Source organism: Hippopotamus amphibius, chromosome 2 (assembly GCF_030028045.1).
Source record: "Hippopotamus amphibius kiboko isolate mHipAmp2 chromosome 2, mHipAmp2.hap2, whole genome shotgun sequence".
Lineage (NCBI taxonomy): Eukaryota > Metazoa > Chordata > Mammalia > Artiodactyla > Hippopotamidae > Hippopotamus > Hippopotamus amphibius.
In genome coordinates, this window is record NC_080187.1 from 25797569 (window position 1) to 25823272 (window position 25704).

Here is a 25704-nt window from a genome sequence, read left to right on the forward strand (position 1 = left end):
GACAGGATAGGTTCTTTCAATTTCACAACTATGGATAGTGTCTTTGGCCAAGGATGGTTGGAAATACTTGATATTAGGCCAGGAGTTTTAAGTGTCTGGCCATGGTTTATAATTATAAGACCTCTTTTGAGCCTCCACTTTTGGTTTGTTGTCAGAGATCCACTTTATTATCTAGCCTGATCCAACCACTGAAAAAGCTGGTACTTCAAGAGATGGGAGATACGGAATTCAGCTTTGTTGTAACACAGGTGAAATATGTGAATTTGGGCAAGTTATTCAACTTCTCTAAACCTGTTTCCTCATCTGTAAATGGAGATTGAAGGAGAAAAAGCATGTAAAGCCTGTAGCCCAGGGCCCAGCACACAGAAAATGCCCCAAGCTATAGTTAGAAGAACTGAGGTTCATAGGTGGGAACTGACTAACTCCAAGTCTCAAGCACACTTGTGTCTGCTTTCTAATCCAACATCCTTTTGTATGTTTGTTGTTTTTAAAATAATTTATTGAGGTGGAATTCACATATCATAGAATTAACCATTTTAATTGAACAATTTAGTGGCATTTAGTATATTCACAGTGTTGTGCAACCACTCTATCTAGTTTTGAAACATTTCCATCATTCCAAAGTAAAACCTCATACCCCTTAAGCATTCTCTTCTCATTCTCTCCTCCTCCCAGCCCCTGGCAACCACCAATCTGCGTTTTCTCTATGGAGTTATCTATTCTGGGTGTTTCATATAAATGGAGTCATGTATCATGTAAACTGTTCTGTCTGTCTTCTTTTACCTAGCATAATATTTTGGAGATATCTTTTAAAAAAATCTGACAATCCCTTTTTTTTAAATTTTTAAGGTAAAATTCACATACAATACAATGTGCAGATTTTAAGTGTAGAGCTTAAAGCGTTTTAACAAATGCAAATACTTGTGCAATCATCACCCAATCGAAATATAGAACATTTTTATTGTCCAAGAAATTTCTCATTTTAAAATGAGTTTAATTCTAAGTATTTTGCAGGTTTTGATGCTATTGTAAGTGGTATACTTTTTAAAGTTTTATATTCTTGTCAGTATTTAGAAATACAGTTATTTTTATATATTAACCTTATATCCAGTGACCATAATAAATTCACTTCTTCTTTCTAGTAGTTTTTTTTTTTTTTTGGTAGGTTCCTTAAAACTTTTCTACATAAACAATAACATGTTCTGTAAATTAAAAAAAAAATTTAACTTCTTTTTTCCATATTGCAGGACTTTTACTTCTTTTTCTTGCCTTATTGCTATGGCTAAGAACTTCAGTGCATGAAACTGGAAGTATGAGAGTAGCCATCCTGCCAAAATGAGTCTGAAAATGAAGCTATAGATGCTAACCACACTGAAAGAATAAGAGAGGCAAAAGTAAGCAGAAAAAGAGAGAGAAATGGAGGGCTATAGAATCAGAAATACCCCATGATGACTCTTATCAGCATAGACAGGAGACAAGCCCTTGCAATGAAGTATACTCAAGTCCCTCTTCCATCTTTTTGGATCTACCCAAACTGTAGTGTGACCTAGAGTGGTGGATTCTTGCAGGTGTTTGTTTTGTTTTGTTTTGTTAGCAATTATTAGGTACTCAGTCTCTGCTTCCCAAACATGTTGTTTCTACTTATAAAATTATCATGGACATAATTTAGGAACATTTGCTGTTCAAGAATTGTGATTTCTATCATGTGGTGCTTTATAAACTGACTCAGTGTGGTAGAATCGAATCTATTCAAAGACTAGCAATTTTTAATGAGCTGGAGGTCATCCAGTTTTTTCACTCCTAGGACTTTATTTTCCTCAGGACTTAAAACATGCTCAGAAAGTTGAGAGTTTACTTATGCTTTTCATGTACATTATTCATTGTTGTTCGTCACAGAGACCCAAGTAAGCAAATCCAAGGGCATCCATTTTTTCTGGCTGAGGAAACTGAGGCTCAGAAAGATGAATGACTTGCACAAGATCACTCACAGGACAGATGGCAGCACTGCGATTGGAATCTAAATTCACCCTCCCAAGCCTAGATACTTTCTTTAACATTCTGCCTCCTGCAGAGATGATGTAAAGACCCAGGCCCTACATTCAGCTTTGATAGTGTAAAAGTGATCTTGAGAAAAGGAATGGCCAATTGGGTGACAGGAGTCTGATGAAGCCTTCATATACTGAAGTTCTAAGACATCTTTTGGGGGATGGAAACTGTACTGAATGGTCAGCATATGAAATCATGTGCAGTTTCTCAAATATTACCTGTTTTCTGATCTCACAACTTTCCCTTTTGTCTTTTTCTCTTCGTAGGTTGCCCTTTCTCCCATTGACCAGTGATGAACTCCTATTCATCCATCAAGACCCAGGTAAGATCACATGCTTAGTGAAGGCCTCAGTGGGCCCCAGAGAGTCCTCTGCTCCTCTGTCCTAGGAGGCTTCCCTCTACCTTGTCCATATTTCTAAGAAATGAGATGCAATCATAGCCAAATGTATTTAAAGTATTTGTATATATCTAACCACTTAACTCTAGGGTTCTTGAGGCAAGAGACCATGTCTTATTCATCTCTTCACCCCAGGACCTGTATTAATGCTGTCATACAGTCAAAGGCTTTTGCAGCAAACTGAAAAAACTCACAACATGGGAAATTATTCTATTAAACATGCCTTATATAACTAGGAAAAAACTCATACATTTGCATATTGTCTCTAGGTTAGATGCACTACTAAATAGAAATAAATGTCAGCATTTAATGAGATTTCTCTGCTTACAGTCATGCCGTGGAAAGAGAACATTGCCACTGCTTGTAGAGTTAATTGACATCCAAGATTACATGTTGCTTTTGGAATGCACACTGTGAAATAGAAAAGAAATGGCTAGGAAAATGGGTAGAAATGTAAACATGTTGGTAAAAAATATTTAATCTCTAAAATTATATTTGAATATATTTTTATTCAAGTTAATGATCATAAAGTACACATTCACCTAGGTGAAAACTGAACAGACCCAGATATAAATCTTGACTCTGCCACCTGTTTCCTCTGTGAACTCCTGAGCCTTTTTGAACCTTACTTATCTGTCTGTTAAACAGAAGCATTGCATATTTTTGGAAAATGTAAACTATCTGTTATTAAAATTATTTTGATGTGAAGAGGCTAATTAATTACCCCGTCAGTCCAAAAGTTCAACCCAATCCCAATGAAAATTCCAATGGAATTTTTAGAATTTGATGAAATATTTTCAACTTCATCTAGAATATCAGGATAGAGTGAGTCAAGAACACTTTGGAAAAGAGGAATGATGAAGGCATACCTACACCAGATGTATGAAAGCACATTATAAACTCAGATTAACTTAAAGTGTTGGTATAGGGATAGGGCCAGACATACAGATAGTATACTAGGGTCTAGTAAATGATAAAAATGGGATTTCAATTAGGAATGAAAACAGGGGTTATTCAGTGAATGGATTGGCACAAGTGGCTAGTCATTTGGAAAAATGATAGCTAGTGCTATGTTTTTGGCATGGCTCTACATTCTTTATACCAATTAACATTTTTAATTTTCATGGGAATTTTATAAGTAGGTACTACTATATCACCATTTCACAGATGAGGAAATTGAGACACAGATAAGCTAAATAATTCATCCAAGGTCATATAACTAGTCAGGAATAGAGCTGGAACTTGTATCCAGGCAGTCTAGATTATGGGTTCATGCTATTAACCACCAAGCATAATGTCCCACAGTCTCATGCCTTGTGCCAAAATACACTTCAAATGGATTGAAGTTTAAAAGGTAAACTTAAAACCAGCAGAAAATATAAGCAACTTTTTTTTTTATAATTTTGGGATGTGTAAAGTAGTTTAAAATGACATTAGAATCAGAAATTATAAAAGAAAATTATAATAGCTTTGACTATATAAAAATTTTAAAATATCTTAGCATAACCAAACCAAACCAACAAAAGTACAAATATAAAAAATTAACCACACCAACCAAACAATAACAAAAACAACACAGAAAATTGACACCATCATATGGCAAATTGGAACATAGTACAAGCAACATATATGGTCAAGAATTAATAGATCAATGAATAAAGAAAGAGTTCAGTAGAGGATTGGTGAAATAACTCCTGGCCATGCACTGTGGGAAATCACTGTTTTCAAAAACAACAGTGTAGAGTGTTTATTGGCATAGAAATGTGCCTGTGGTACATTAGTTAATCAATAAAAAATTATAAACTTACACTATAACCCGATTTTGTGGGGAGAAAAAGCATGTGGGTGCTTGTGTGTTTGGTGTGTGTTAATGTATGTATATATAGGAAAAGCCTGAAATGGTAAAATCAAAAATATCTCTGGGTAATGTGGTTATGGATGATTTTTACCTTTTTTCTTTACCCCTTTATTGACTGTCAGAATTCCTTGCAATATGCATGCATTTCTTCAAATATGAAGCAGTTTAAGCCTTGAATTATCTTTTTCCATAAAGTTAGTAGAAGAGGAATATCCCAAGAGCATAATAAATTTATATATTCCTAGATCACAGTAATTTCTATGATGTTTTGGTAGAAAGCTTATGGTTTGGGAAAATGGCTTAAGCCAATGAGACCATGTAAGTTGCTAATTTCTACATTTAAGTTGTGCTGTGCTCTGAGAACACGACCTATACAATCCCTAGTTTTAGAATTTATCTTGGCTTTATTTTTGTAGCCAAATATCTGATCTATATATGTAGATGTTCCATAAGATCTTGGATGAAAGTATATTCTCTGTTTCTTCCCCTGAAATTTAATATGTATATATTGTTATCTTTATTATTCATATATCTTCTTTATTCTTGGTTGGTTTTTATCCATTTGAGTGGCTAAGGCTGGGGTGGTATTTTAGTCTCTAATAGTTGTGTTTCTGTATATTTTGCATAGTTTCTCTAATATAGATGCATTTTTATTCTGGAAGTCTCTGCAGACTGTGCCTTTTGTCCTTATGCAAGGATACTCCCTGCCCTGTTTAATGCTGTTTGCTGCATATTCTCTTTTGTCTGAAATGAGTACTGTGACTCCTCGTTCCTTTTTGTTTAGACCTACTAAAACCAAAATGTGCCTTTCCCTGTCTTTGTGTTTTTAATCTTTTAAAATAATTTAATACTTTGGTTTTAGAGGTGTCTCAGTTGATTTCTGACCATTTATATTTATTGTCACAATTGATACATTTGGTCTCACTTCTATGATTGTCTTTCTATTATACTTCCATACTGATTTATTTTATTCTCCAAAGTGGAATGCATATATCCTAGCTGGTGTACAACATCATTCATTGGAGACTCTGAAGAAAATCTTATTTTTTTTATTAAAAAATTAAGAAAGATATTAAGCTTTACTAATATTTAATGTGAGTTAATACTGATACTTTGCTCTGGTCCACATGTAAGGCAGACTTAGTTTATTCATAATAAGCAAAGTAGAAGAGAGTGATTTCTAGAAGTTGGGGTGAATGACAGTGACACATTTTGCTCACTTTTCCTGACTCACTGGAATTTTAGTGTACTCAGTTAAGTGAATTTAAGGGTTATTTTGTTTACCTTTATCTAAGCTAAGTTACAGAATTGGCAAGGTTCTTAAAATGATTCCTGCAAAAAAAAACAAAAAAACAGGTTAAAAGTAATGTCCATTATGCAAACACAAACACAAAAGTATAATAATAACAATCCTCTCCCCTCCCCCACAAAAGACCAGGCCTAGCTCATACTTTCCCTTTTCCTGGCAGGAATTCATCATGAGCCACATTATGAGGTAATAGAGAGCATTTTCAAAAACGGATGTTTGGAAATGTTTCCCGGAGTGTTTCCATTGCTATCTGATACATTGCTGAAAACGATATAAATGTTACACCTATAAAATATAATCTCTCATATCAACACACTTAAAAAACTTGAAGTAGAATTTTTATTCTATTTAAAGCTTTTAGAGAATTTTAAGCCCATTTATTGAAGCATAAACATATAACATGTAGTGGTCCCTTTTCAAGGGCAATTGGTGGATATCATGGAAGGTGGAAATTTACTACCACATTTCAACAATAACAATTACATAATTGGTGGAGGGAACAGAAGTGTGATTATTAAGTGTAGCTAATGACATACTTCTTCACTTTGAATTTGTCTATCTGTGAAGGATCTTATTCAGCTATTACAGTCACTAAAACCATGTTTGAAATAAAAATGGACCCAGAATCACACCTTTGAATTGCCATATTGCAGATGTGAACCAAGCTTTTAAAAAATATTGAGAGCAGATTAATCATTCTCCTCCCACTAAAAGTTATTATTTTAGTGAAAGAAAAAAGTTATTAATAAATGCAATTCAGTTTATTTTAAATTAGGGTTAATTTCAGATTTATCTTATCCTTTTGATAATTCTATCACCATCTATTCTATAATTCATGCACACAAACAAGTACATGTGATGGTACATGTGTTTGTATATAATTTATTAAGATATCACTGGTCCGGGGATATGTTGCTCAAAGTCTCACTGATAAAAATAAAAGATGTAGTCTTTTTATTTGGTCTATATTTTTTCCTTTAACTAAAAATATATATTTGAATACATTTTCTTTAATTATTGAGATGTTGAGAATTAAGCTATATTCATTTCCATTGCATAAGAAATTTAACATACTTTTATATATCTTTTCCCACATGTCCTGTTTTTATTGATAATAATTTTTGACTTTAACCGAAATTATTGTCATCTTAATCATATAGCTTCTCTTTTAATAATTATTGACATCTGCATTGTTTTAAAACTATATTTCTAATTATTTAAACAACTCTTTATTAAGTTTCATTTGCATCACTGAGGCTTTTCTACCACAACTTCCATATTCTTGAATTTTAAAGTTGTGGTTTATGTCTTGATTAAATCTTCAAGTTATTTTTATCCATATATGCTTTTCTGGAATCATATATGGATGATAAAATTTCCATGTCTTGTATCCTTCAGTGTAACATGTTCAGCCTCATATATACAAAGCAATTGTTTAATTATAGAATTCTTTGTCACAGTCTTTTCCCCTCAAAATGCTCTAATATCACTCCACTAATTTCTGGAAGTTTATAATACAGAGACATCTGTTTTATCTCTATTGTATTTTTTAATGTCATTTCCCCCTGAGTTTTATATTCTGTGGTTCTTCAACTGGTTTCTCCTGGGCTCACTCCTGTGACTATAGTCTGTCATCTGCTCACACAAAGTTACCACTGCCACATTCTTTTGGTCTAAACACGTCACAAGGCCAGCCAGATTCTATCCACTTCTGGATAGAAGATGGGATATTGTGATTTATAATAAGACATATAAATTTGATCTTTGTCCATGTTGTTCCTGGCACAGAGCTCCTAAAACCCTTGGACTTTTCAAGGCGACAGTGTCTTTTTGTATGCTAATGAGCCAATGGTGGCTGGGGTGCTCTTGAATAGCTTCAGGGTGAGGGCTGGTTTCCAGGAGAACCAACCTTGTGATTAGGGGTTGGAACTTTCGGCCCCACCCTCCAACCTCTCGGGAGTAGAGAGGGGCTAGAGATAGACTTAATCACTAATTGCCAATGATTTAATCAATCATGCCTATGTAATGAAGCCTCCATAATAACCTAACTGAAGGGGTTTGGAGAACTTCCAGGTTGCTGAGTACATGGGAGGGGGGCACACCCAGGGAGAGTATGGATGTCTTATGCCCCTAACCCCATATTTTACCCTATGCATCTCTTTCACTTGGCTGTTCCTGAGTTGTATCTTTTTGTAATAAACTGCTAATCTAGTTAGTAAGCTGTTTTCCTGAGTTCTGTGAGCCAATTTAACAAATTATTAAACCCAAGGAGGAGGTCATGGGAACTCTTGATTTATAGCTCGTCAGTCAGAAACACAGATGACAGACAACCTGGACTTGTGATTGTCATCTAAAGTGGAGGCAGTCTTGTGAGACTGAGCCCTTAACTTTTGGGATCTGATGGTAACTCTAGGCAGATAGCATCAGAATTTAATTGAGTTATAGGACACATAGTTGGTGTCCACAGAGAATTGGAGAATTGCTTTGTGTGGGAAAAAAACATACACATCTGGTGTCAGAAGTGAAGTATTGGCGTGAGTGTAATAGAGTATGGAAAAAAACAGAGTTTTTCTTTAGTTGGTAAAGAACACGTAGAGAGGAAATAGTTTTTCCTTTCTGAAGGCACAGCAAAGTCATATTGCTGTGCAGCGTGGCTCCTGGGGAAGAAGGAATTTGCAGCCATTAAACCATCTACCACACTAAAAAACTCCAACATTCTACTTAACAATAGAAATTCATTTGTCCACCCTCTATTTGACAGGTCTGGGTCCCAGATTCCTTCCATCCCTGAGGACCTCTGAGTTCTCTATCTCCAGCCAGCCAAGCAGAAAGATTCGATAGAGAAGGCATGGTAACTTCTTAAAAACCTAAGCTTAGGAGAGACATTTTACTTCTGCTCATATTCCACTGTGAAAAGCCATTCGTATGGCTCTACCCTGATGTCAAGGGGCAGGTGCCTCCCAAGAATAATAATGGAAGGGGGACCACGAATGTTTGATGAACAATCAGCCATCTATGCCACATTCAATAAATGTTTTTTTTTCACTTCCACTGCTGACTTTGTTATCGGACACCCATTCAGAAAACCTCTGGAATCTTTCTGCAACATAAATTGGAATATTTGTGTTCTTATTTCTTAGAGTAAATATTTCAAAAGAAGCATTTCATCTTTTCAAGGTGATTTTCTTATTTGGACTTGCAACGTGGCCTCGCACTTGACGTGGCTCCTTGCTTCTGTTGTGAGCACTTTCTTCTTGAGGTGGCTCTTGGTTCAAGGAGAAAGCCTAGCAGAAGAACTAGTATTTTGATTGTTGAGCTTTCCTATCCTAAGGTCTCTTTTCACCCCTGCAAATCAGTTGGTCTTACAGAATTATCTGGGTCCCTCCACTTCCTTGCTATTCCTTCTCTATTATAAGGACATTCATGAATAGAGCCTAAATGGTACCTTCCGTTCATTACCATGAGCCTATGTGAAATATAGATTCCCTGATGTGTCAGGCATATGCATGGCATCCTTCCTATTTTCCAATGCTGATGCTGGTTTTTCCCTAATTTTATATCCATTGGTCATCCCATTTGACTGAGGGTGGAGGGCTGAGTGTTTGACGCCTGCACTTACATCACCATCAGATGCAGAGGAATTACACAGTCTCACATTGAAATGCTTGTGGAAATTATATGGCCTGTGATATCAGTTTCTTTAAAACACCTTGTAAACTTTTACTTTTATAGAACTATCATAAATCTGTTTAATTCAACAGTTTACACTAAGTACTCCAGTATTCTACTTAAAAGTAAAGCATTTTTCTGCTTGATTGAAACTTTGCACTGTTGGAAGTTAAGAATACCATTTGTTGCAGCCAAATTTCTCCATCTCTGATAATCAAAAATTGTGATAGCTCACATGTGTATCCATTTAGTGAGGAGTCCTGAGGCTGCACAGCTGAGCCAGAAGCAGTGTTAAGCACTGGGGTGCCGGCATCAGGAGTAGCACTTCTGCCCTCAAGTGGCTCACAGTCACTGAGGGGCAGATAGTGATTGAGTTAGTGTGATCTTTTAGAATATGAACCACTATACTTTCTTTTTCTCTTCCTCCTTGCATGTGATTCTTCTTTAGTGGTTTTCACACCAACTCTGGGGGAAGCAGGACTGAAAGGGTTAGAAGCAGTGGGTAGAGTGAACTTTTCTTTTTGTTTTTCAACCTTCAACATGGGGTTTTGATACCCATAAGGCAAAAGGCAAGCTTGAGGGAAGCAGGGCGTAAACTTTATGCCAACAAGGAAATTTTGAAAGAGTTCTCTATCTCACTGGTGGCTGGGGTGTGGTTTGGGGGAAGAGGAGCAATGACCTTCTGGAACTGGGTGGTGTGAGATGGAGAGTCAGATCTGGGCATCCATGTGAAGGACAACAGGGTGCACACAGCAATCCACAACTTCTTCAGCCCAAGATCTTGTTGAGCTGTAAGTGGTGCCCTCTGCTGTCTTTTCCATGGCTGGGACAATGATAAATCCTCCTCCAACTAAAACAAACAAACAAACAAATAGAAAACACACACACACACAAAACCAAACCAGATGGAGGGTCATGACACCTGTAAAGCAGTTGATGGACTGGCTCTAGGACAGGAGTGGGCAAGGGTGAAACCCACTCCCTTTTCACAGATAATTACAATGTGAGATTCTGAAACAGATTTTTATGTAGATGGCTGTTAAGCAAAGAGAAAAGGAAATGATGCTGAGAGTGGCCAGCAAGATGGGGCTTCACTAACTCGTGTCCTTCTGGGTGAAGCCAGCAAGAGGGTATGTGGTAACACAGGTGGAGTGAAGTCAGTTATGGGCTTTTGGTAACATAGTTTTTGAACTCCGTATAAAGACACCATCCAGCAAAAGACTCCCAAATGTATTTATATGAGAAACTTTTCGAAGGCATATGAATCAAATCATATATAACCATATGTTTAATAAAAACCACCTTAATTAAAAAAATAATTACATAAAATTATTATCATCCTGGAAAAGCCTAATCCGCAAGCACAGAGTAGGGAAAAGATTATGAGCATTTCTAACATTGAGCCTGAAATATGTATTACATATGTAATATATAAACATATTTCTACTTGTAGGAAAATTATCATGGTTTGTGGGATTATGAGAGGCTTTTCTTTCTCATTTTTTCAAGTTTCAAATGAACATGTATTTTATAATTAGAAACAATGTGATTACAATTCTTTTGAAAATAGGAAATTGAGGATATCTTCTGAGGAATAAAGAATTTTTTGTATAAATTTTTCTCTATAAATTATCTTGGGATATCTATCAAAATAATAACTAATAAAAAACTTGAAATTAAGGTTGTTTTAAAAATTATTTTTATAAGTTTTGTTTTAAAGAGGAGATTGTTTTTGGTTTTGTCTAATGTCTATTGAAGCTGTAACTCTACCTTAAAAATTTGGCATTTTCATCATGACTAATAAATTCTAAATACTATTGCTTTGAAAAAAAGAAAAAAAAATTTCTTTGTTCTTGAAACCAAAGACAGAGGATCACATGGCCCTGTTTCCTCTAACTTACTTCATTTGGTTTGACTTAACTTTGACATCTATTCCATGTCCTGTTTCAATAACCTGCTTGACATTGATCTCAACATTTCATTAGGAATTCATGATGGAAAGAAATTACTCGGAACATTTGTACCTTGTTCTTACAGTAAATGAAGTGTCATTTACATTTTGTATATTTTCTTGCTAACCTGTAACCCCTTGAAGACTTTGGTACTTTTCCATTATTAGCTCAAAGACATTTATTATCATTTTCCCTCTTGATTTCTGCTGAGACCTCGGTGATTGAGCCATGATTCTCAGCGTCATTGCATAAAATTGTATAAGTGCTCCATGAACAAAAAATTTTCTTTAAACTTCTTGACAACAGACTAAAGGGAGTTTTGGTTTCCTAGCTTTTCCCTTTAAAAGGGGCTGTATTATTATAATAGTACAGTGTTAGCTACTGTGGTTTGATCTGAATGTGAAAAGGTACAAATTTAGATTTCAGAAATGACATTTTATAGTGGAAAGACTGCCAGCTTTAGAAATGACAGACCTGAGTTCTCATTCAACACTCAGATAATTACTTGCTGTGTGTTCTTAGACAAATTACTTCACTTCTCTGAGCTTTTACTTTCTCATCTTAATGTGAGATTTAAACCACCATCCCCAAACTCTTTCATGATTGTTATGAGGATGAAAATTATAATATACCAAGTAACATGTATGTAGTAAATGCTCAATAAATGGTAGTGATAGTTTGTTCGTATCTTTGCTTTCTCCTCTGTCACTTCCTTTGTTGGTGGAACGACTGGCACAATATGAACGATGAATTACCAACTGTGTTTCTGAGTTTGGGAATTTAGAAAGGCACGTTTGGGACACATGAGCTCTTACCTGCACAGTAGCTTTGAAAATTCAACTGCTTTTTTATTGTACAAACAGCAGGGTGCTCAGTCACACATTTGTAGTGGCTAAGTTGAACAGCTGCCATAATTGACATTTTAACTACTTTAAAATACAACCAAAAATCAAAGGCTGCCTAATCTTGTTAACTGTGAAACTCATTGGTTTTTAAGTTCAATAACTATTCACTGAACCATTACCAAGTACCTGGATACAGAGTAAAAAGGACAGGCAAGGCTCCTGGTTGCTTTTGAGTAGGGAGAGAGTTAAGAAAAAAACAGGTCTGTGAATAAATAAAATAATTAGAGCTTGTCCAGTGTATTGGGGGACTGAGCTGGAGAGTAACAGAGAACTTATTGAGATAGAATGATTCTACTCCTGGAAGGCCTAGGGCTGCGGCTGACACTTAAGCTTCAATGAGAAGTGGCAACTTCTGCAGAGAGTGGGGACAAGACTGGTCCAGGAAGCTAGAAAAGCATATGCAAAGCCCTAAGTCTAGAAACATGGAATGTTTGATGAATATCCAGGTTGTTTTCAAGGCCATGATAATCTTTTCTTCTATCATTCCAGCTGTTGAATAAGTATTGAAGTAAGACTTGTGATAATTTGAGACTTGTTAGCCATATATTAAAATATTCTGGAATTAGATAGTCCAGAAGATTATATACAGGCAGGCATAATTTCTACTAAAATAGGTTTACAGTTCACGAAATAAAAGCTATTCAGTCCTATTGTTTGTTGTTCTAAATAATAATGATATGATAATAATAACAGTAATAATACCACTGTTTCTGAATAGTGTCCTCAGAGAGCCAAGGAAATATTAGAACACTAAGTGGAGCTGGGGGACTGGAGTTGGTGTCTGTTTTCTCGGACTCGCATGAACACTACTGGTGTTCTCATCATCCAGGTCTACAGAGTATCTTAAGTTCAGCTGGCTCTGTATCCTCCATCACAAACTTAACTCCAGAACCGTTGCTTAGCCTGGGGGCCCCAGGGACTAGACGTTACTCACAGGACCTCCCCAACTCCAACACCTTCCTTGCCTTAGGGATTCTCTCTCTTCTATCCCTTTGTGTTCCCCTCTCCCTACTCAAAGGCACTCACTGCTCCAATTTCTCCAGAAAAATCCACTCAAAGTATCACTTTTGGAAGACAAGAGCCAGGAAGGGAGGTTGACTGTGGGCAAGAGAATGACCTTGGCTATCCTTTTTGAATAGATTGGGGAAAAGCATAGTGAGAACCAAACCCTAATACTTGCCATCAGGAAGCACAGATGTAATACAATATATTTTCTTTTACGACATTTAGGTTCTATTTTATCAAAGCTATACATGTACACAATTCTATGAAAAACAACGCTTCTCTATTCCTACATTCCTCTTCTTAGAGGCAACAACTTAGAATCTTTTAGCATTTTTAGCTCTATATATTTAAACCAAGCTTATGTTGCTATTTCTTGATGTGTAAAAACTACTTTAAGTACTAACACTATTTTAAGTACTACACTATGGTAGATGAGGATTTATCCCTATCCACACTTCTCATTTCATTCTCTGAATGTAATTGTATGACCATATAAAGATGCTTTACAGCTGGGCATGCAGTATTGTATGATTATTTTCTTGCACAATATTTTCCTGTCCTTGGAGTTAATCTTGTTATTATCCTTTGCTTAGGTTTCTATGTACTCATCATTCGTTCATCCCCAAACTTAACACCCAGTTATGTAAATTTAAAACATATAAGATAGTCTATCAATTTCATCTCTTTGAAGAACTTTCTTCTGGACTCTTTTAACATTCTCCATCCTGGACCAGTGTGGTGGACATGGAGATGTGCTGCCCAGAAGCCCCTTCAAGGAGGGACCTTTTGTTCCAGCTGCTGGGAATGAGTCAGCAGACAGCCTCCAGCTGTCAGCTTCTTCATCTTTTGTCTCAGCTGCAGAGAGCTGTCCCACCCAAGAGCATGCCTTTGTCTGGGTGGCCCATATCCAGTGACTGATAGCAGAGAGGTTATAAAAGTCACTTCAGCCCACTGAAGAGCAACTCAGATGGACTGTACTGTTCCAGGGGTTGGCCAAGGCTTTATTGTATCTGCATCATAATTCAACTTCTCCTTCTGCTCAATTTTGCTTCTTCCCTCTCACTTCTTCCCAATTCCTGAGAAGTATTGATTTCTAATAAATATTCTGCATGCCAAACTCCTTCTTAGCCTCCACTTCTGGAGAACCCAACCTGAACTAGTTATTCTCTTAGGGTTTCTGCCCAGAAATTTTCTTGCAACATCCCTCACTGTCACCCTGGAGATTCCTTCTGATGCATTGTTATATGAGGTTCTCTGTTTCTCCAATCTCTTGTTTTCTTCTCTTTGGTTTATTCTCTTGTTTTAATGGAGCACATTCTCTAGTAGTTTCCTGAGGAAAGATATCTGGAAGATAAAATTTTTTAAAGCTTGTGTGTCCAAATATGGCTTTATTGCCATCACATTTAATCGATAGCTTGGTTGGATATAATCTTCTGGGTAGGAAATACTTTTCCTTCAGAATTTTGAAGGCCATTGCTCAATTTTCTTTTGGTTCCAAGATTTCTGTTTAGAACTATGATGCCAATATAATTCTTGAACTTTTATATGAAAACTGTATTTATTCTCCACAAACTTGTAGGATTTCCTTTGTTCTCATTGTTTTGAAATTATTTCTTCCAGTTTAGGGTTCTGCTAAGTCTGTTCCAACTGATCCAGTTACTTTCCACCTTCCAAAATTCTGTTGCTCTCAACTTTTCTATTTTCTTTGTTTTTGTGTATTTATACCTTAAAACAAACAAACAGATAGTCAGACAGACAAATAATAACAAAGCATTATAGTGCCTAATGGCATTTAACTAGACTTTTGTGAAGGAGGGAGCAGAGGTCAAATATGTGTGTTCAGCTTAGCATATTTAAGCAGTAGTAGAATTCAGTTTTTTCAAGCAAAAGTTTATCTGGTGAAGGTGCTATTTGTATCTTTCTTCCTTCCCTTCTTCCCCCTCCCCCACTTTTTTTTTTTTGAGTCTTTTCTGTAAGCACTAATTGCATAACTATACTATACTACACTTTGTGTTTATAAAGTCATTGATTTGGTGCCTTTGACTATACATACCCATGACTAGTGTAAAGAGCTCTGCTCTCTCCTGATTCCAATCTTGCGCAGACTGCGCTAAGAGCTAAACAAACTGCTGCTCACCAGGAGGAGGAGTCCTGTTTATGCTTTAGAGTTAAGCTGGATACCTGTGAATTTCCTTAAGACTCGAATCCAGGAATGCCCATCTTCAATAAGAGTAGGGAGTTGCAAGTCCCTCTAGGAAACAGAAATAGTGAAATAGAACCTTAAGAATACTATTTAAAAAAAAAAGAATACTATTAAAAATTCCTACCCACAGTCACTTTTTTGGTGGGAATGACTGACAAAGTGAAAACAGAGCCCCCTCAGCTGACATGAATGAGTAATTAATACTGAGAGAAATGACAGAAAATGGATTCTAATGAATCAGTTGCCTAATTCTTTACATCCTTTGGGATTAGACATGATCTACATATGAGATACAACAATTTAACATTATGTGCCAAGTTATGTGAACTCATAGACCATAATTCTTATGGGGTTTAATTAGTTGAGAAAATGAGAAATAAAACTGAAAGCTTTTAACTTCTTATTCTATGTGTTGCAGTGATAAAAGCACTAGCAGAAGAGCGGACACCCCTGTTTTGTTTTTGTTTTAATTTTAGCCACTATGCTTAATAACTTTATGAATTTGGGTAAGATAAAGTTACTTTATCTAAGATTTATGTTCCTTATTTGTAATTTGGAGAAAATATTAATTTCTTTATAGGGTTGTTGTTAATGAATTAATGTATATAAAGCTATGAGCACAATGTCCACATATGCTAGGTGTTCAGTCAGTGGTAGTTTTCTTCCCTTGTGTCATCTATATTTAACCAAGAACATAGTAATTTTGTGTGTGCAAGAAAATTTGGGGGCTACACTGTTGATACTTCCTTCAAAGAATCTACAAGATAAGGAAGTTTCATCTGCATTAACTGAACTGTGAATTTGGATAGGTCTTAATCTCCTCCATACACACTCAATCCTCAAATTAGGGCCAGTCAATTTAAGGTGGCATGAAGGCCTCAGAATCAGGGAAGATTTCATAACTAGAGTTAACTGCAGCAAAGAACACTGGGTCTGTAAATAAGAACTGACAGCTAAAGCAAAGATTAATTTTAATGGCATGCATTAACAGTATGCAATTTGAGATTGGCAGTGGAGAATTCTCCCTGAGAACCAGCATTAGGCAGTATGGGTCTTGACATGGGAATTCACATGGGCAAGCACATTCATTCAATACACCTTTTCTATCCCAAAGACATTAGCATACCTAGAGACCCACAATATCAGGGAAAGTGGCCTATTTATTCACATCAAATCATCATATGTACAGACTGTTTCCATTTGATATAATTGTCAGGAGTAAAGACTCACTTGGTGTAACTTAGAAGTGACAAGGAAATTGGATTGAGCTCCATATGGCTGACTCTAGAAAAACATGAAGCAGTGACTAGAAATCCTAAAGCTAAATCCTAATGTCTATAAAGGCTTGGAGTCCACAAAAGAAGTGATGGCAGAAAGGGACCAAGTTTAGTTATCGAGGACTTTCACAGGATCCTCATCTTGGGTCAGATTCTGGACTGAAGAATGATACTACTATAATCACCAGCTCTTCTTCATGACTGTGGATGGGGAAAGGCCGAAGAACAGGGGAACCGTGAGGTGCCTGGATGTTACTTGCTTTAGAGTTGTTCACACTAATGTTGATTCTCTGGGTAGGCCAGAAAAATATAACTTTTTTGTACCTCATTTGAGTAAATCCAACTACAACTGTATTTGCCCTTCCTGATGAGAATGTTAAAAAAAAAAAATTAATGGAAGTTATCTGAAAGTTTTAGGAAGGGGGCTATGCAAGACTATTATAGTTTTTACATTTCAAAATATACATTTAAGTTATAAACTGGTGAAAAGCTTATTTTACTAACTATACTTTCTTATCTGAAAAATAAATATCTTTTCTAAATTCACATTTTCTAAGAAAGTGCAATCCCCCATTTATTGAGAATGCTCTTTTATTCTTCTGTTAAACAAGTTATAGATTTTTGTTGCATAGAAAATTATGTTTTCTAATACCACATACCCTATATTTGGTATGTCTTTACAGAAAGTGTAAATATGTGATTAGCGGTTATTGAGTCATCAGGTATTTGCTAGATGAACATAATCCTGAGAATCAAGGGTGAGATGGGATTTTTTTCTGGTGGGAGGGGAGGCTTTCCCTGTAGAGTTATACAAGATTTGAGAAACCCATACATGTGCCAAGAACTATCTGAATCAATGTTGCATATACACAGGGAATATTGGAATAGCACAGGAAAATTTCTTTCACTTTAAAATATTGTCCTTGCATTTGAAAAGTTTTATAGCCATTTTTCTGTTCTGAATTTTTAAATATAATCTGTCTGCTACCTCACCTGGTGCATACTGTCATAGATGGGAATAGGTGCTAAGGTCTCCTTGGCCCAGATACTGAAATCAAGCTCAGAGGCTCTGTAATGTGGTCAAGCCCATGCAGCTGGTTAGCAGTAGAGCCAGGTTTAAAACCCAAATTGGTCTGATTTCAAAGCCCAAACTCTTTTTACTTTACCATGTTGCCTTTCAACTGAGCAGATTTGCTTTTTTATACCATGCTTTCCAAGATTCAGTTCCCATGAGGTGGCAGTAGGAATATATGTGCACCGGGAGGTAGAACTACCTTTTTATGTGTTGCTTTGAGCCTCAGTAATCAGCTTTTTAATGCAACAAAAGAGAGGGTTAAGTGGCCCAGTGTGGAGGAGGAAAAGGAAATGACTTTAAAGCACTAAGAGCCCCTGCAAGAGTAGACAGAACTCTGTCTAGGGAGTCAAGTGGCGTCACTTCTTACTGCAGCTCAGCCATCAATCTTCTGTGTGACCTAGGGGAAGTCCCTACCATAGTCCGTCCTCTGTTCTACCATTTGTAAAATGAAAAGGTGAAACAAAGCCCCAGAAACAAACTGGATATCTGCTCTGGCCTCCTAATCCAACTGCACAAAACAGCCGGGCTGTGGAACAAAATTAGACTCAAGGCTTTATTGTTATCACTGACTGTATTTCTGGAGCAAATAACTTCATTTAATCTATTTTAACCAATCCATTCTCTCTCCAAATTATATTGATGAAGAAATCACAACAAATATTCTCTCATTTACTTTCCCAAGAGGCAAGTAGTTCTATAAACCCAATTTCTGATGCCCTAACATGATATTGGCTTCATTGTCAAAAACGAACAATGGGAAAATATACACAAAAAAATTACAAAAGCTTTCTTTACAAATCAAAAATATTATGAAATAGCCACGAGAGAAACTGTGTTATCGAGAGGGTCCCAAGAACCCATTATACACCTTATTCACGATACAAACATTCTCAATGAGATTTTCAAGGAGACTTATTGGCAAATGAGTATATATGTTATAAGCAAACCATCTCAGAAATATATTAAATCGATTACGATACAATAGCACAAGTATAGCTAGAACTTATCGGTACTTGAGGGTGGTGCTGGTGAGGTGTCCTTAGGTTTGCAGCCCTCAGGAGATGGAATAAGATTGGGGAGCCTGCCCTGGGGCAATCCTTAATTCCCAAGGCCATCCTGGTGAAGGAGCAGAAGATCCTCTCTCTGGTGTAGCTCTACAGCAGCAGAGTGTCTAGGGGACCCAGTATAACTGTCTTCATTTTGAATTGTAGAGAAAAAGGGTTGTAGATATTATTTTTTCTGAATTATCTGAGAGTAAAAACATTGCTCGACACTGAGAGAAACACAAAATTTTGAATCAGAGCATTTTATGGTTAGCAAGGAGTCCTAAATTTATGAAGTTTTATAAGCCATAGGAAAGAGATAAAGGCTGCAAGGGTGTGACTTTCTGACTTGTGCAGTGAGGAAAAAAAAAAAAAATCAGGGACAGGATGGGAGGCAGACCAGTGTCAGACAGATGGTAAAATTTCATGTCAGTATAAGGTCTTGGTAAATAGGCCAGAAAAACTAGTTTCAATTAGGAATTGAGAGATTGAGAGTGAGCCCAAGATGACAATGACTGCCACCACCACCAGTCAATCAGTAAGAATGATAACAAAAATAGCAATAATAACAATGACTCTTTTGCTCTTTTTAGACACATAGCATTGCCTTGACATGAACCAAAAAAAAAAAAAAGGAAAGAAAGAGTTCAGGAAGATGGTCTTGACTTAGATCCTATTCCCATTATGCCTACATACAAAGGGGACCTTTCATCTTATAAATAAAATCCAAATTTGATGGAGTTCCTCTGTTTTATGAAACTACTGCCCTACAGCACTTGGAAAGGGGAGAGAGAAACTTGGCTTAAAACTGCAGCATGTAAATGTGCAGTAGTGGGAACCAAGGCCTCGCTGTTCAATCCCGCAAGACATTCAAGGAGAAAACTGCTTGGCTTTTCAGGCAGTCTCCCTTCTGTTCTAGAAAAGCCACCCATCATCATAGTCTCCATTTGTCAGATGAGTGGTTGTTGATATTATCTGCCTCATCTGTCCTCAAGGGTCATTAGGGGGATAAAAGGAGACTAAGGGTGCCAGGAAACCCGAGGAACTCCTGCTTTTCAACACGTGAGCCAAAGAATCAGTTCTGTACAAACATGGTAGAGGGAATAATTGCTGAACTTGGGCAATAACTTCTAAGGAAACAGAAAAAGAAGTGGAATGACAATCAATCTGATAAAACTAGGCTTAATTGAGGCTGACTGGTAAGGAGGAGTGACAGGCCCCCGGCTATGATCCTTCATACCTTTCCCTGGGCCAATTCTACCTTTCTTAGAAGCCTAGCCTTCCAAACAGATTGAATAGTGATTCTTTGGCCAACATACCTGAGTTTCTTCATGTTGCCAGCCAGCAGCTCCTTATCACACACATAATTTGGGGAGATGGTTTTGACTGGTTTCTAGAGAACCTGATATTGCTCAGGTGGCTCTGGTGTTACCCAATATCCACATTGTTCTTGGCTGTTATTGACCACTTTCACCTGATAATAGGCTTTGGCGAACTTGCAATCTGCCAAACCACTAAAAAAGAAAAATCACCATCTTTTTGAGAATGTGGACTTGAGACAAAGACCAAGGTCATTGGTAAACTCCTCCTGATTGACCCCACAGAAGCAAGAGTCTAGGGAATCTCCTTTTCCAGGTAGTGCTCTCCCAGGGAAAAGCCTGCTGAAGAAATTGCCTGTGAGTTGGAGTTGGAGCCGGCAGCACCACCTTCTGCCTCTGTCAGAGGGAGGAGATGTGGGAAACACTCTTGGGCTGGGTGATGAAATGGTGGTTTCCCCTAGCACTTTCCCCCAGTGAAGTGCTTCTTCATGTCCCAAGGCAAAGCTTTATGTCTTTTGTGCAAGCACTGTTTATCTAGTTGTGATGTTCTGAGGTCTAAGCATCTTTTTTATATCACTATTGAAATCCCAAACAATGGGGAGAGAACAGAGGTGTTTCAGGGGCTATAAAATCTTTATCTGGGGATATGCCATCTTGGTAATTTTTAAATTTACTGGATATTCATCTTTCTTTCCTGCAGCTACCATTAGTTCATCTAGCTTAACATCTAGTTTCTGTCAGCTTCTAGAAATCATAATCATAAAAGCCCCTAAAGTGGACAGATTGGTGGAAGAAAACCCATGTGGTGAGGACATAGCACTCAGGTATCCCAACCAGCACTCTGAAGAGCTTTGCCATGCCTCCCTGTCCATCAGGCAGGTGCAGGGCACTTGGCCCTCACCCACTGCATGTGAGCACATCCCAGCCAGGAGTGATACACACTGCTGATCCCAGTGGCCAGACCTATGGGAAGCAGTGCAGTGATGCCTCTTCCCCATTAACGTTTCTGAACCTTAGCCTTCCCATGTATAAAATGAGTGCAGTAACAATAGCTTGCGATGAAGCAGGTACTTGCTGGGGTATTGTAAGAATCACACAATAATGTGTTTAATTTCTCAGCACAATGTTTAATTCATTCCATTTTTTTGTTACTTCTCTCCTCTTTCCATTTTTGAATTAGAACCAATCTAAAGTCGCTATGGAATCCACCTCTATACCCACAATCTTCTAATCCTCCCCTCTCTTGAGGAAAACAAGAAAAGTCTGCCTTTTTTCTCTCATAAACCCAGAGCTCTTTACGACCTGCTTTGGCTGATCTCTCTCAACACGCTTATCTCCCATCTCACTGTGCCCTCAGACCAGTACTCCTGCCAGAAACACCACTGCATTAATCGCACCTGCCCCTTGGCCACATCTGACTGCTGCACTCTTATCACTGCATGAATCATACTGCTCTGTAATGTGCCTTGTCTACTTCCTCTTCTATACTATAAGCTCCTTGAGGGGAAGGACTAGATCTTGTTTGTATTTGGTATCAAGTGCCTAGTAGGTTAATAAAATAAATAAAATAAATAAACTTTTGGTTAATAAAACATTCAACCAGACTCTGGGGGGTTGTAAAGATGTCCTGAATGTTTTAGAGGGATACTTTTGATTTCTTTGAAGACTTCCCACCAAATAAATACATATGATTTCATTTTAGAAGGAGGATAATTGATTTTTCTTTGTGAGCAGGGAAGACACTTGCTTTTTTTTTTTTTTTTTCCTTACTGATGTGTGGTGAAGGACGTAAATTACACAGGAAACAGGACGCGGAGACATAAACCTGCTTAATCCAATTATACATTTCAATCAACAGACAGGATCCCAAGAGAGGGGAGGATGATGTATGGGATGAAGACCACTGAAGGGGAGCTAGGAGGCTTTGGGCTTCACTTTTCTTTAGAAAGAGAGAGAGAGGAGCCAAGAGAGAAGGAGATAGAGCAGCTGTCATAGGAAGTGAGAGTCAGTGTTATTTGTTATACAATATAAAACAAATCTTGAAAAGGATGTTCAGTCTTTGGAATGTTAAACAGTGGATACATAAATAATTTTCTGAGGACAAATGAAAAGAAGCAAAAAAAAAAAAAGCACACAAACAAAATAAAACAAAGAAACCAAAGTGAGGAAAACAAGAACCAGGCTTTTAAAAGGAAAGACAGTCTAATTACAGCCATTTGACTGAGAAAAAGTCATGCTTGTAGCCTGATGCAGACAATATACGTCTTGTCTTCTAATTCCCAAGACCCCTGAAGAATACCACTGGGGTCGGGGAGACAGAGGAACAGCATGGACACTGATAGTTTGGGAACACGGGACCAGCCATTTTCACTTCACATACTCTACCTTATTTCATTACAATAACTCTGTAAAGCAAGAGTTTGATACTTGCATTTGCAAATAAACTGAGGTTCAAATATTAACTATTTCAAGGTCAAGGTTCTTGTTTAGCTAGTTAATAGCGTAGATTTGACACATCTTCCACAACACCTCCACTATATGATGCCCCTTCCACAGTGGAGTGTGATTCATACAACCCTATTCCCCTGGCTGCAGGCTCTAGGCTATTTGTTGGTTACTAACCCCAAGACAGGGCCTCACAGTTCCCCTTATTGTGTTACTGCTAATTAAATGTTCATTACTTACACTGTAACAGTTAAACCTCTCTTGCACGTAGCTTTGCCCTTCTTTCCTGCAGCTGAACTCTTGGATTCTTACCTGGGACCCAAATTAATAGAGGAATCATCATAGCAGAGGACAGAGTGTCCTGGAGAGTTTCAAACTAGCAATTACATACTCCAGCCCAGAAATGACACTGCTTACTGCCCATTTGCAAGAGCCAGACACATGGAAAGCTGAGTGCAGGAAATATTTGGTGAACAGCATCAGTGACTACTGCAACATTTGTTGTCACTAACATACTGTATTTTTTATGTATTTATCATGTTTATTATCTGTCTCCATGTCTAGAATGTCTGTTCCATAAGGACAGGGGTCTTTGTTTCGTTCACAAATGTCACTTCAGTGCCCAGAATGGTGCTTGGCAAAAGCAGACTCTAAACAATCGGTTGAATGAGTAAATAAATATTGTCAGTTCTACCCTCACTTGCTGTGCAGTCTTGGGCAAGTCTTTTACACCCTGAGCCTCCAAGTTTCCTTTTAGAAAGTGAGGATAAAGGGATGATCTCTCATAGGGCTGTGATGAGAATTAATGAGGTAAGCAGGCTAAGGGAGTAATACAAGAACTAGTCCATGAAAAGCTCTGGACAAATATTGGTTTCTTTTCACCTCCAGTGGCCAAAGTAGTCTTCTGACTTTTAATCCAATCGAGAAGCAAATTTATGTAAAGAAAGAAAGGAAGGAAGGAAGAGAGGAGAGAGTGAGTGAGAGAGAGAAATAGAGCAACTGTGTAGTTTGAATACATTCCATAGCTTTTCTATTTCTTGTCCAGTGTGCAGAACAATACTGATGTTCCTCCCAGAAATTTTTTCCCTAATTGCTGGAAAACTCTGTAAGTGGAGCAAGCTTTATAACTTGGGGTGGGAGTGAGGCTGGGTATAGCCACTGGCAGCCCTCCGAATAGTGTAACAAATGATGTGTGGGCACAACTGGGAAAAAGGCATGCATTCTTTATGGCTCTGAAGAAGTCGTGTTTGGCCCCCTGGAGCACTTGTCCTGTTAACAACATGTAGACAGATTTATCAGCTGTAAACTTTGCACCAAGCAAAAAAAAAAGAGAACATTTATTTTTGTTCTCCTTCTTAACATGAAGCAGAAAGATTTGTTAGCAACACGGAGAATTCAAACATACTAAGTAGAGGGTTTGATTCTGCCCCTCAGTTGCCTGCTTGTGGAACAAGGACTCGAGGCGTAAAATTCACAGAAACCGGGAGAATTTCTAGGTACAAGCATGGACGTGGGGTGAGTACTTCAGTGAGGGTTGGTGAGCTCTAGTTACAGGAGCCTGGAGTGAGTAAAAAAAGGGACAGCCCGTCCTTAATTAACAACATAACAAAGAGGGAAAAAGGAAAGAAAGCACATACAAAAAAAAAAAAAGCATACAAAACTTTCCAGAACTTTTTGTGGTTCTATTCTTTATGTATTTTTATGAGATCATCTGCTTGGAAATGTATTGTTTGAAAAACTGGATGGAATTCATTTTAAAACGCCCCGGATCAAACTGATTGTAACAAGTCAGAGTACCATAAGCTTATGTTTATGAAACATCTTTCATGATACAGGGAAAGAGAATGGGATTTGAACTCAAGAAGCGAGTCCATGCTCCACAGTTTACTGGCTATATGATTCTAGTTAAATCATTAACCCTTTAAACCTTAGTTTCCTCATTTGTAGTATAGGGATTGGAAAACCAAATTTAAGGGGCTGTTGTGAGAATTTCATGAGCTATTGTTTGTGAAATGGTGTTATCAATTTTAAAGTGCAATGGTGGCATTTATAATTTTTCTGGAGAGTTATAAATACAAAAAAGTTTTCCTGTTTGTCCTTGGAGAGGAGGTAGACTCATCACACCCTTCTCCCTTAGCCACCCCCAATTTTCCTATAGAGCCAGTTGTGTGTGTATGTGTGTGTATGTATTACACATATATTAGGGTATAACTAGTATTATATATACTAGTTATATATTATTATTAATATTATTATATGTCAGTATATAATTAGTATATATGTTAATTATCACTTAGTATATATGTATATATCTATATAGAGAGGTCTATATCTACATCTATATCTTTATCTATATCTAATATGTCTTGCTATAGCTATGGAAAGAACAACCGTTCCTCAGCATTTATATTGTCACTCGTGATCTCTTTCCTAGATGGTGAAAATAGCCAGATTGGCTGTCTTTATGCTGACTTTCTAATCCAAAACAATCTAAATTAAGTGTATATCTGACCATGTCACCTAACCTTAGGAGCCTCTAGCCCAGTGTAATGTTCAAAGTCCTTTGTTTAGTCCAGTGATTCTCAACCAGGAGATTTTGCCCCTTAGGGGGCACTAGCAATGTCTGAAGACATTTTTGTTTGTCACAGTGGGGAACAGGATGTGTATGTGCTACTGATATCTGGTGTGTGGAGGCCAGGGATGCTGTTAAACATCCTACAATGCTCAGGACAGCCCCTGTAACAAAAATCACTTGCTCAACATGTCAGTGGTGCCAAGGTTAAGAAACCTGAGTTCAGCCCATGGGATCTCCCTAATAAGCTTCAACTTACAGCAGGCTCCAGCTTCATCACTGCTCTCACATCCTGGCCTTAGCCAAGGTGAATTACTCTCAGAGCTTCCAGTTATTTCAACAGTTCCCAAACTGTGTGGCATCTCTAGGCCTTTGTCACGGCTTGCCTTCCTGCTTTGCACATGCTTCCCTTGCCTTATTCAGCTGGTGAACTCTACCTTCTCATTCTTTTGTGTATCCCCTTGAACCTTATGTCCTTTACGAAGCCTTCCACACAACCTGGGCCCCTTCTCTGTGTGTCCATGGCCTCTGCCTTCCTCTCTCACTTGACTTATCACACTGTAATGAGATGGATCTTATTCTGCCATGACATCTTTTTTTTTAAGAACTTTTATTGAGATATAATTGAC

At 37.5% G+C, this 25704-nt stretch overlaps 1 long non-coding RNA gene across 1 annotated transcript in view; it reads left to right on the forward strand.

Moving 5' to 3' along the window:
• LOC130846775 (uncharacterized) overlaps positions 1-25704 on the forward strand; it is a 381247-nt gene that overhangs the window by 291268 nt on the left and 64275 nt on the right. Inside the window, exon 3 of the long non-coding RNA XR_009051629.1 lies at positions 2313-2368. This is a non-coding gene — a long non-coding RNA (uncharacterized LOC130846775). The remainder of the gene's footprint in view (positions 1-2312; positions 2369-25704) is intronic.